The sequence below is a fragment of the Podarcis tiliguerta genome (assembly GCF_965153285.1).
Source record: "Podarcis tiliguerta genome assembly, chromosome: 7".
Lineage (NCBI taxonomy): Eukaryota > Metazoa > Chordata > Lepidosauria > Squamata > Lacertidae > Podarcis > Podarcis tiliguerta.
In genome coordinates this window covers 25,629,277-25,640,681 of record NC_139540.1, presented here as the reverse complement: position 1 = coordinate 25,640,681, position 11,405 = coordinate 25,629,277, and the positions used below count along the sequence as shown (strand labels likewise).

Here is an 11,405-nt window from a genome sequence, read left to right as displayed (position 1 = left end):
TTTGGCTGATTAACATTCTTTGGCCTTCTAAATATGTTTGTGGGAGGGGGGTTATTTGGTTGGGTTTCGGTTTATCATGTATTTTGTGTTCTCATTTTGTATTTTTATGCTGTGAACTACCCTGTGATTTTCGGACAAAGAGCATATTGTTATAATGAATAACAATAGCAGCGGTAGCAGGGGTTGGAAAACATTATCATGTCCTGGTTGTGGAACCCCCAGAAACATCTGGAAAGACACTTTTCAAAACAAACAAGTGCTGGACTAGATGGGTCTTAGCCTGACACCACATGACACAACTATTGTGCTCTTACTTCATTGTCAAGGGAAAGTGTTGGGTTTGGTGGTCCATGTGGAGTATCTGACTCTGTGTATTTAAATACACCAGTAAGATAGGTAAAAGACTGCCTGTGGGAGCTCAACAATGGCAAATGTGAGGCATATCATGTTGCAATTTGAACATATTGCTGGGAAACTACCACGTCTTAGATACAGAGCATGGGCACAGAAGATACCAAGTTCAATTCTTAATGTCTCCGGTTTTCTTTTTTTTAAGGAACAAAGGACCGATGATGAGAAAGACTTTGTTTTTCCAAGAGCCTGGAGAGCCGCTGCCAATCCAAGTAAGCTATATATAGGTCACGATGGACAAAGAGTCTGACCTGGTGTAAGACATCTTCCTCGACTCCATATAAAAGATAGACAGTAGCCGTGGAGCATTATGTGAATGCTGCGTGAATGCCATTTAGGCTGTGGGAATCAGAGATAATCCCCATTATTCAATGATGTGGAAATCAGCGATAAGCCTCACAGTAGACTACCATCCTGAGCATTGCTTTTTTGTGGAGGAAGAGAAACAGTCATATACAAACAACTAGCTATGAGAAGTAAGCAAAGCATATGCAGGATGCTGTGCATTCCCAAATAATCCTGAGTGTAAATAAAGCTAACCTTTTCCAGACCGTTTAATTAATAAGGTTCTAGTGCATCGATAAAAAATAGGAAACAATGTGCCTAAAATGAAGAAACAATATTTTAGCAACTTTTTTTTTCTTGGTAACATCCACAATGTTATAAATACGGAGAATGTGTGTGTGCGTGTTTTGTGTGTAATTATATATCAATCACATATACACACACAGCTTGCACGCCAACAACACAAACATTATGCTTTTTCCATTAACAGGAAAAGCATGGTTGATGCATTCATAAATGTTATTTAGCTGTCGTTTCCTCTTTGCAAAGCAATATTAGAGTTTTCAACATCTGCTACATTGAAATAGGAAGGGCTTGATCCAAAGACTTGCTATGCATGCACATGTGCTCACTGTGGATTACTTCATCTACCACACTTGCATTCTGGATTGCAATGACAGCTGTGAGGGGCTTCAGTAATATTAAAAGCTCCTTCTATGACAATTCCATTTTAATCCCCCTCCTCACAAAAAAAGTTAGTTTTCCAATTGTTGTCTGTACAAAAAAAGGAAGAAAAATGTGCAAACAGCAGTCTACCCAACTGTTCGGCATTAAACAGCCCACTCCCAAATTCCTGTGTTGGAGCAAAGAACTGCAAGGGTTACTAGGATAGGTGACAAGCATATCTGCTAATATAAACATATTGATCTTTTTTCCTTTTGCTGTTTTGCATTGACTTACAGGAGGTGTACGCAAATGTACCTTTAGGCTTCATCAGTATAAATCTGTGAACAACATGCCTCGCAGCATTGCTGCCAGACATGTCACTGCAATTGTTTAGGATCAGAGTGACGGGCTCTGTGGACACCCTGCAGTTCCTTTGGCTTTCATAACAATGTAGGAAGGGTCTTGCTAGATCAAAGTAAAGGTCCACCTCGTCGGGCATCTTGCTTCCCACCTTGGCCAACCAAATGGGAAACTTACAAGCAGTCACAAAGGCAATGATTATTCACCACTTGTTAGCAATGCCGTTTTCCTCCTTCTGCCGGGCAAGGCTGCATGTTAAGCAAAATAGTTTTGAAGATCGCTATGCTGTAGGAACTCTTAATCTTGGGACAACCCAAGGACTGCATGTTCTTTTACTGCAACTTAAATTTCAATTGTGAGGGACGCAGGTGGCGCTGTGGGTAAAACTTCAGCGCCTAGGACTTGCCGATCGCATGGTCGGCGGTTCGAATCCCCACGGCGGGGTGCACTCCCGTCACTCGGTCTCAGCGCCTGCCAACCTAGCAGTTTGAAAGCACCCCCGAGTGCAAGTAGATAAATAGGGACCGCTTACCAGCAGGAAGGTAAACGGCATTCCGTGTGCTGCGCTGGCTCACCAGATGCAGCTTGTCACGCTAGTCACGTGACCCGGAAGTATCTGCGGACAGCGCTGGCTCCCGGCCTCTAGAGTGAGATGAGCGCACAACCCTAGAGTCTGGCAAGACTGGCCCGTACGGGCAGGGGGGTACCTTTACCTTTAAATTTCAATTGTAGGGGTAGGAGGGATATCAGCTCTTCTGCATGTTCTGCTCCCCTCAGGGTTTTACAGGATGGAGTACATGCAGCCAGCTTTGGTGAAAAAAATACCAGGCGACAGAAGATCCAGCAGGATGATCATATTATGTAAACAGCCTGAGCACAAATACAGAAACTGTGCCATGTTGAGTATTATTAAAAGTTAAACTGGCAGAGTTCAGGAATCTGCCACTGTTAGGCAATATAAAAATACAGCACACTTCCATGTATATAAATAAAAAAATAAAAGCTACTGGAGGTAATTATTTCTTCTGCCCTAGTGATTAAGGAGATCAGCAGCAAACATGATATGGAGACGGTTTAATTCCCTCTTTTATCCTTAACACTCACAAACCCCTTTTGAATTTTATTTCCTTTGATGCAGGAGGGGAAATAACTGAAATAAAAGCCGAAGCAATAAAGGTCATCGATCACATGTTTTCAAAATCATCTGAGGCTTCTAAAGCAGTTCTGTTATCATAATGATTTTTGCAGGGTTCCAGTCTATGGGTCATCAAGGCTGCCAAGGTGCACACATCGCACCATATTTAAAACATCAAAAAGAAAGTGTGTAATCATTCAAGTTATTTAATGGAGAGAAGATAACTTTTTGTAGCTCTTTTGAGTTATGATTTGTTGTATACTACACACTGGGAACAGCATAACTTTTCTTCACATACACACACAATCCCTTTGTCTTTTTCTTCACATGCCATTTACTCTACATTGGAAAATTGCATATGAATTAAACAAACACAGCTTTAAAATTATATCATCACACACACGATATTCAGTGTTCCTTCTCTTGGTTTCATTTCTTTTTCGCTTACTGTTTTGCTTAACATCAGGGGATGAGTCAAAAGAGGAAGGTGGGTGGGTTGTGTTGAAATGTATGGTTTGTTAACCAATACTGTGGAATGTTAGCAAAACTTTGCATTATTATTATTATTATTATTATTTTAAAAAGCTGCCCAAAACAATCCAGTTCATTCTTTGGCCACCATTGGTAGTCAAAGGCATCATACTACCAGGTAGTTGTTATTTTTAAAAGCCTCCCATGACAGTTCTAACTACATGGAAAGAAATAGGAAGCTGCTTCCTACTGAATTAATGAGCATTGGCTCAGTAGTCTAGGATTTCAGACAAGAGGCATTCCCAGCCCTACCTGGAAATGAGCATTGAACCCAGAACCTTCTGTTTGCAAAGCAGATGCTCTGCCAATGAGCTACAGCCCTTTCCTTGTCAGTCATGGTGACTTTGCACCTGCCCTGCGCATGGTCTACGTATGCAGAAGGAGGTGGAAGACATCGAGGACAGGAGACTTGGCCACTTTAGACTATAGGCAAGACGATGCTTGAGTTATGGCGACAGCTTCATGAGATATACAAGCCCGACTTCCTGACTGCCCCCCATGTTAGTCCTTCCCCCATGCAGCTTTCTAAAAACAGCATGTGGCATGTTTTAAGCACCAATCACATGGTAAGTGGTTATCCATTTCCACTTGTGTTTGACAGATAAGGGATTTCCTTACGGATTGAGAAGTTAACTTCTATAAAACTTTCCCCAAGGTTTCATAAGACATCCTGTTCACTAAACTGCAGATGAGAGGTTTAGTAGGCGTTGCCATGAGCACAGCAGAGCACTATAATGGATTGCCATTTAAATCAGAAGAAGGCCTCATCTGACCTCTTGAGGCTTTTGCACCAGAACAGTTTTCACACTTGTGTACCCAAATAGCCACCCTACAATATGAGCTTGTTTCCTTCTCAAGGCAGCTTCCTATATCAGAATCAAAACACTGTACAACACTGAAATCCCACAATAAAATTATCAACACCAATAGCAGACCAGCATAACATGACAATAGTTTAAACACTTTAAAAAGGCATAGCACCATTATCTGCCTAAGTCCCCAAGCCCATTTGAAGGCATGAATTAATGGGACCGTGTGTAGAATCAAAGAATCGTAGAGTTGGAAGGGACCCCGAGGGTCGGCTTGCCCAACCCCCAGCAATGCAGGAATCACAGCTAAAGCATCCATGACGGATGAGTAGTATTCTACAGATGTGGAGCCCCATCATGGATGCTCAGGTGGGGACATTGTTGGAAGCACTGATCTTAGGCCGCCAACACTTGATCTAATAAGCTAATACCCTTCAAGGAATGCTGTGTGATTTTATTGCATGTAAGTAAACCTGTTCCTAGTGTTCCCGTGCTCTCATGCCTTTTCTGGTACAGTAAAGTGAAACAAAGAATCTTAGAATTGTAGAGTTGGAAGGGACCACAAGGGTCATCTAGTCAAACTACCAGCAATGCAGGAATCTCAACTAGATCATACATGACAGATGGCCATACAATCTCTGCTTAAAAACAAAAAAATGCACTCTTTGACCAGGACAACTTAATCGTAAACCAAGATACATGTGTATTAAAAAAAAGACGTAGAGGGGGAAATCCCAAACAGTAATCCACTTAGCTATTTGGAACCTGTGAAATTTATAATACTTTTTCCTTCCTAATCAATACAGGAGTCTGAAACTGACATCAACCCATTCCTGACTGTTCTATAAACTGATTAGAATTCAGAGGGAATTAGAGCGGGGGTACTTATATCGTTGGGCTCTTGCAGATGCCAGAAAGAACTCCTTCCATCAACTTCAGAACGCATCGTGGAGAACTTAGTAGAGGGCACCTTTGCACCAGGTGTGGGTGTTGGGGGAGTCACAAGAAAAGGCACTTGCCACTTGTGAGTCAATTAGTGGAAGCCTGCGCACTGCTGTGTTTGGGGAAAATCATTCTGATGTGAAGGGGGGGGGGTGATGAAGCTCAGGTGTGCCAATACAGCTGTACACAGAATGCTTTTTCAGTTCACAACAGTCTCATGGCAGCTCTCCAAGTCAAGGCTGATAGATTTGCTGCAGACGACAGACTGGGCTGCCAGATGTGCCTTATTCTGGAGGATTATCTCTTATTCCAAAACATCACAATCCTATAGAAAACAACACACATCCTTTACTCCAGGCACAACAGCTCAAGAGTGTTTTGTTACTAAAACTGTGATCTGCCAAACCTAACTATAGACAAACTGGTTTGCACTCCAGAGTGATGCAGAAACATAGCATTTTAATTTTATGTATGACAGCCAAACTACATGCTGCCTGAAAACGTGTGTGATGATCGCCTAATAGCTATTGCTCTTATTTTGCTGTAAAAGCCATTTCATTAGGGAAGCACTGGAGACTGAAAAACAGGACATGATTAACCCTTTCCCCACCCCAAAAGCCCTCCATTCTTGAAATTTTCAAACACCTGCTGGGAATACCAGTTTGGTAGGTGGGAACTGTTTAGTAAGGCACTATTGGGCGCGGAAATAATTAAGTACAGGCCCTCACTTCCCTGCTTATAATCACTACTGTGCTCATGTCCTGCCTGTGGGTTTTCCATAGGTATCTGGTTTTCTACTGTAGGAGATAGGAAGCTAGGCTAGATAGGCCATCTCAAAGCAACTTCTAGGCCAACCCCCCCCCCCCCAATACCATTACATGTGTTTCTATGTAGTGCATTGTTTGGTCCTGAATGACAACATTTAGATCAGAGACAATTCTATGTTGTCGTTCTAGGGTGTAATTTGTTTTGTTTTGTCTTCTCTGTTTATCCTGCAAGACCCCAGTGAGGCAAGATGTTACTGAAGAAATGCTTTGCATTTATTAGATGTTTGCACTCTTTTTGGGGGGACCTCACAGAATGCTTTCCTTCAAGCAAGGCCTGATTTGTACCAATGTTTCTTCTTCCTATTCCTCTAGATAATTCTAGACAGCAAGGTGAGGAATAGAGACGTGGCTTCTTTTACTTCTGAACACCAAAGAGCTCACTAACGTTATTTTAAGGGCTAGTTGGTTCAATGAATGTTATTGTCTCATTCATTGTTTATAAAATCTAGACTCAAACAAACACCTATACCAATCACCATACCCAAGATCCCTGTTGAAACTGTCTACTGTACTACAAATTGCACAAGCAGGTATTCAAATCCGGATGCAGCTAGAACAGTAAAAGTTAATGATTGCCTCCTCCCGGTCCACCTCACATACAGCTTGGCATATTTTCCTTGGGACATCCAGGAACAAAATGGCAAATGTTACCACTTGGAGCTAAAATGAAATAGCAAAGGTTCATGCAGAACTTCTAAACTTCATACCATCCCTCTTCCTTGTCAAAGCTAATGCTTTCACTATCACATCTTCATAAGCACTAAATTTGCTGCTAATGTGCTGAAAAATTGCTAAAAATTCACTCAAAGTGCTTTTAGTACTGCATGTTCTCATTAATATGACAAAGTAAAAAAATCTCAAAATAAAAAGATTATATTTTGCCACTGAACAAGAGATGGACTGTATACTGTATCTGCACCATTGCCTTACTCTTCATTTTTAACTGTTTTTTATATTTGAAGATACTGACCTGAGTTTTCTGTGCAATGTTAATCTCAGAGAGTTCCACGTAGGCAGATCATACAGAATGAGCACAAGAGCAAATAAACTTGGTCAATAATAATACTGCCGAACTAAATGCTTTGTGTGGTCAAACCAGGTATTTCTTAAAACAAACAAATCGGGGTGGGTGCAGAGTGGTATGCTTATGCCCATACCTGAAAAGAAGTGGAGAAAGGCTCCTCTTAGAAATTGCTGCCTTAACCTAGAAATTCATTGCCACTATGATGCTCAGCCCTTAACCCAGGGTAAAGCTATACTTCAGCAGTAGAGCATCTACTTTGCATGCATAAAGCCCCATGTTCAATCCCTGGCATCTCCAGTTAAGGCTGGGAATGTCCCATCTGATATCTTGGAGAACCACAGCCAATCAGTGTAGAAAACACTCAACTAGATGAACCAATGGAGAGACTCAGTATAAGGCAGTTTCCTATGACCTATGTTTTAAGTAACGTTAACAAAACCAGCTTAGGCATATTAATATTTGATTTCATTCTGTTTTTTTAAAAAAACAACAACCCACTACAGCTGCCTGCAGTCTTGTTTACAGTATACTAAGGATTGTTTGATTCAGTAAGTTTCACTGAAATCAATGGAACATAAACCTACTTAGGATCACACTACACAATCTTTTTTTGTCTTTGCATGTGTTAATCCTGAGTAATAAAATTAAGCCTTCTTATTCTACTTTGGTTTTAAATTCTTATTTTCATTGACTTCCAGCTGAACGTTCACAATTTGCACAGAGTGGGAGCAGCATCTTCTAGGACTACTAGCAGGCTGGCTTTAAAAAAAAACAAAAAAAAAACCAAGTTTGCATGTTTTTCTTATGGCCAGACCAGCTACCAGCACAATATTAAACTTTAACTTTAATCCAATGAAAAATTCATTTCCAGGTGCATGGACAAATGTCTTAGGAAAGGAATGGGTGTGGCACTACTTATCACACATTAGAACTTTGCTTCTATCAGCGAACTTGCACATTGCTCCATCCTTAGCCATGCATTGCCCAGCCCACCAACCTAACCACCAGCTTGGCCCAGGAGCAACATCAAGGGCTACCACCCAACAAAAGGAGTGTGGAGCCAAGCCAACACCATGCAGACTGACAGCAGCAGCACCAGCTAGTACCAGTGGATGAGGAAGAAAGGCCACAGGGCAAGGCTCAGTGGTAGAACACATGTTTTGCATGCAAAGAGTTCCATATTCAACTCATGGCATCTCCAGGTATGGCTGGAAAGGACTCTTGCCTTAAAAACAACAATCCTGCAGTCACTGCCAGTCAGTGTTGGCAATACTGAGCTACATGGATTGGTGGTCTGACTTGGTAGGAAAGCAGCTTGCTGTGTACCTACACAACGGAGATGGCAGAGGACTGAGTGTTGTGGGTGAGAAGTGTGAATGTGCCACTTTGTGAGGCATCGTGTTGATAGGCAGAAAAAATAAATGTGGCACCTTGTATGGAATATGATACTGCACACTAGTCACTAGAATATAGTTTATTTCTTGTGGTTCACCACTGATATTTGACCAGTCTGGTCTATGACAATCTTGTGGCTGAAAGAAGCCTTTTAGCCTCAGGAAATCTAATAATTTCCTTGCAGTGAGAAAAAGCTGCCAAACACACACACACAATCAAACAAGTTTAGTCAGTGTCATTCACTGAGAGGAACTTGGCCTTTCTTTTTTATACACCACCAACCAGTTTTTAGGAGGACATAAATGCAAAGCACCCTTAGGTTCCAGGGATCCATCAGGTGGGGTGGACAATGTGCATCTTCTGCAGGTATGTGGAACCTCTGTGCATCCCTGCGGCAAATCAGAAGAGATTAGCCCATTCCAGCTCAGCTGTATTGGTTTTTTTAGCATTCCCTCAAATTGTGAGAGGTACATGAGCACTAACTATGCCAAAAGACTTGGCAGGTCTACAGAAGGTCGATTGCATTGTCAGAGTGACATGAGCGTGGCTGGGAGATCCAACTGGTTCTAGGCAGTGCTTTTTTTCTGGGGGGTCTCATGGGATCCGCATAAACATTTGGTGAATCTGAGTTTGGACTCATTGAGGGGCAGTATTTCAATATGAGTAGGAAAATTAGAGTACCCCTAAACATTTTTTTAGGGGGGGGGGAGCACTGGTTCTAGGTCAGGTGGGAGTGAGCTATCATCATCCATAAAGGTAAAGGGACCCCTGACCATTAGGTCCAGTCGTGACCGACTCTGGGGTTGCGCGCTCATCTCGCTCGACAGGCTGAGGGAGCCAGTGTTTGTCCACTGACAGCTTCCGGGTCATGTGGCCAGCATGACTACGTTGCTTCTGGCGAACCAGAGCAGCGCACGGAAACGCCGTTTACCTTCCCGCCGGAGCAGTACCTATTTATCTACTTGCATTTTGACGTGCTCTTGAACTGCTAGGTTGGCAGGAGCAGGGACCGAACAACGGGAGCTCACCCCGTCGCGGGGATTCGAACCACCGACCTTCTGATCGGCAAGTCCTAGGCTCTGTGGTTTCACCCACAGCGCCACCCACGTCCCTGTCATCCAGAGCACAGATGTCAACTTTTCCCTTTTCTTGCGAGGAATCCTATTTGGAATAAGGGAATTTCCCTTAAAAAAGGGAAAACGTTGACAGCTATGATCCAGAGCCTCCACTCCAAATACAATCCCCATTTCCTCCCCTCTCCACAATCTTGGCGTCAAAGGCAAGCCTGCAACTAAGCAGGGATGATTTAAGCAGGTCGATGATGGGCCACGGGATCTCACAAAAGAGACCTGCACTAGGTGTCCAAAGCAGATAACTGGACCTGTAATGACTTTAAATGGGGGGGGCGGGGCAGGGACGACAAGCGCACCCTAACAAATGATGCTGAAGGGCAAGTTTAACAACACACATCCCCTCATCCTTCCCCTTTTTGTTTCCCTGGCTTACATCTAGTCGCTCTTCCTCCTCAGATGAGATTTCTTCCTCTCCACTCTAACCTCCCCCACATCCCCGGGCTACCTCACCACCCTAAAGCAATATGGCCACCGCGGCGCATTTCAACGCCCTCCCCTCCGAAGACAAAAGGACGCGTGGACTTCGAAACAAACCAAGATTGGCAGCAGGGCCTAGCCAATCGTGAAGCCGAGCCCTTCCGAGGTGGCCAATGGGAGGCAAGGAAATCGAGCTGGGCAAAACGTCCCTTGAGCAAGCCCTGGCCTTCGCCAGCCTGGCGGGCGGGCGGACGCGCGAATTCCTGCTAGGTCGGCCGTTAGCTGGGGGCTGGCCAGGCGCGTGCGCTCGAGTGTGGGAGGGGCCGGCTGCGCCGCGGCCGTCAAGTCTCCCTCCGTTCTGTCCCCTCCTCCCCACCCCGCGCGGATCCCGCCAAACACCGGCCAGCGCCTCGATACCTTCACTGAACGTGTCGGCTCCGCCTCCTCCTCCTCTAATGGCGGGCGGGTTCTCCGTGTCCGAGGGAGGCCCCCACCCTCCTCGTTCGGGCGGGGACGGGTCCGCCTCTCCCTCCCGTTCGTGTCAACCCAGCCCGATGGAGGAGGCGGCAGACTTTTGCTCTGAAACGGGGCAGGTTGAGGACAGAAATAAAACATGCAACTCCATCTCTACTGCGAACCGTTTTCTTCGCAGCACCCCTCGGCCTCCCAAAAGAACTTGATTTCTTGTCCAAAGACATGGAGACACCTTCCCCAAATATGTGGGCAGCGTTGTAAGAAAAACGGCCCTCGGCACATGCTCAGAGGCACTTCGCTGGCGCCAGAAGAGGGTCCCGGGCAGAGCCGGTGCTATCGTTAGGCAGTCGCCCAGGGCTCAGGCTTCGGGGGGGGGGGGTTCACATAGATCAGCTTGGGTCATGTCCCATAAATATCTAGTAAGATTTCACTTATGTTTTACATTTTGAAGAATTTCTATTATATCTGCCAGAAATCTCTTTTCGAAAACTGAAGTCGGCAAAAAGTAATTTGGGGGGAAGAACAGGTTGGCAGGCGTAGAAAACAGCCTAGCCCAGAATCAGGGCTAAACCTTCGTTAACCCTTGGAAGTTATAATTATCAACGTTATAATATAAAGTGTTGTCCAGCAGTGTTTTGGAGTTCTTATGATCACTACAGTCCTGGGGTGGGGGGAGCTTTTGTTCTGTTTATTTTTAAAAAATGTATCAACTACTTAATATAAAAGATGCCAATATGGTACGAAAATAAATATTGCACAGCACATGGTAATTTAGAAACAATGTAATATCATAAACATGTAATTAATAAAACCACTTAATAATTTTTATTATTATTTTTAAATGTATAGTTTTAATTATTGTATATTGGATATGGTATTCCAGAGGAAGTACGTTCCAGGTACCAGGTGCCACTACACTAAAGACCCTGCTCTGGGCAGCCACAAGCTGAATTGCAGGAGCTTGTGGCACCATCAGGAGAACCTCACCAGATGACC

The 11,405-nt window shown here is 43.9% G+C and overlaps 1 protein-coding gene across 5 annotated transcripts in view; it reads right to left on the bottom strand.

The window, feature by feature from the left end:
- The window catches only part of TRIQK (triple QxxK/R motif containing), a 45,904-nt gene extending 35,197 nt beyond the window's left edge, over positions 1-10,707 (bottom strand). Inside the window, exons 1-2 of one of the 5 annotated variants that reach the window (XM_083451486.1) lie at positions 9,892-10,019; positions 8,699-8,774 (exon numbers count right to left, since the gene is read on the bottom strand). The gene's annotated coding sequence lies outside the window, so the exon portion shown is untranslated. The other 4 variants (XM_083451483.1, XM_083451481.1, XM_083451484.1 and 1 more) reach the window with 4 other exon arrangements.
- Positions 10,708-11,405: the final 698 nt, after the last annotated feature.